We start from the raw sequence: 1,869 nt of genomic DNA on the forward strand, positions 1-1,869 counted from the left end.
CCCATAGCAACCCAACCAAGATACTCTAACAGGCCAAGATTGGTTGGAGACTTCAAAATTTGGCTAAGTCCATGGCCACCATAAGCCATTTCTATCAAGAAGGCCATGGACAGTGCTTAGCAACCACGAAAGCTTCCAAGAGTTGAAACATTGCCTATCAAGTAGGCCGTAGCAGCCCATAGCAACCCAACCAAGATACTCTAACAGGCCAAGATTGGTTGGAGACTTCAAAATTTGGCTAAGTCCATGGCCACCATAAGCCATTTCTATCAAGAAGGCCATGGACAGTGCTTAGCAACCACGAAAGCTTCCAAGAGTTGAAACATTGCCTATCAAGTAGGCCGTAGCAGCCCATAGCAACCCAACCAAGATACTCTAACAGGCCAAGATTGGTTGGAGAATTCAAAATTTGGCTAAGTCCATGGCCACCATAAGCCATTTCTATCAAGAAGGCCACGAACAGTGCTTAGCAACCACGAAAGCTTCCAAGAGTTGAAACATTGCCTATCAAGTAGGCCGTACCAGCCCATAGCAAACCAACCAAGATAATCTAACAGGCCAAGATTGGATCTCAAAATGTTGCTAAGTCCATGGCCACGATAAGCCATTTCTATCAAGAAGGCCATGGACAGTTCTAAACAACCACGAAAGCTTCCAAGAGTTGAAACATTGCCTATCAAGTAGGCCGTAGCAGCCCATAGCAACCCAACCAAGATAATCTAACAGGCCAAGATTGGTTGGAGACTTCAAAATTTGGCTAAGTCCATGGCCACCATAAGCCATTTCTATCAAGAAGGCCATGGACAGTGCTTAGCAACCACGAAAGCTTCCAAGAGTTGAAACATTGCCTATCAAGTAGGCCGTAGCAGCCCATAGCAACCCAACCAAGATACTCTAACAGGCCAAGATTGGTTGGAGACTTCAAAATTTGGCTAAGTCCATGGCCACCATAAGCCATTTCTATCAAGAAGGCCATGGACAGTGCTTAGCAACCACGAAAGCTTCCAAGAGTTGAAACATTGCCTATCAAGTAGGCCGTAGCAGCCCATAGCAACCCAACCAAGATACTCTAACAGGCCAAGATTGGTTGGAGACTTCAAAATTTGGCTAAGTCCATGGCCACCATAAGCCATTTCTATCAAGAAGGCCATGGACAGTGCTTAGCAACCACGAAAGCTTCCAAGAGTTGAAACATTGCCTATCAAGTAGGCCGTAGCAGCCCATAGCAACCCAACCAAGATACTCTAACAGGCCAAGATTGGTTGGAGAATTCAAAATTTGGCTAAGTCCATGGCCACCATAAGCCATTTCTATCAAGAAGGCCACGAACAGTGCTTAGCAACCACGAAAGCTTCCAAGAGTTGAAACATTGCCTATCAAGTAGGCCGTACCAGCCCATAGCAAACCAACCAAGATAATCTAACAGGCCAAGATTGGATCTCAAAATGTTGCTAAGTCCATGGCCACGATAAGCCATTTCTATCAAGAAGGCCATGGACAGTTCTAAACAACCACGAAAGCTTCCAAGAGTTGAAACATTGCCTATCAAGTAGGCCGTAGCAGCCCATAGCAACCCAACCAAGATAATCTAACAGGCCAAGATTGGTTGGAGACTTCAAAATTTGGCTAAGTCCATGGCCACCATAAGCCATTTCTATCAAGAAGGCCATGGACAGTGCTTAGCAACCACGAAAGCTTCCAAGAGTTGAAACATTGCCTATCAAGTAGGCCGTAGCAGCCCATAGCAACCCAACCAAGATACTCTAACAGGCCAAGATTGGTTGGAGACTTCAAAATTTGGCTAAGTCCATGGCCACCATAAGCCATTTCTATCAAGAAGGCCATGGACAGTGCTTAGCAACCACGAAA

This window comes from Anopheles marshallii (assembly GCF_943734725.1).
Source record: "Anopheles marshallii chromosome X unlocalized genomic scaffold, idAnoMarsDA_429_01 X_unloc_268, whole genome shotgun sequence".
NCBI classification, from domain to species: domain Eukaryota; kingdom Metazoa; phylum Arthropoda; class Insecta; order Diptera; family Culicidae; genus Anopheles; species Anopheles marshallii.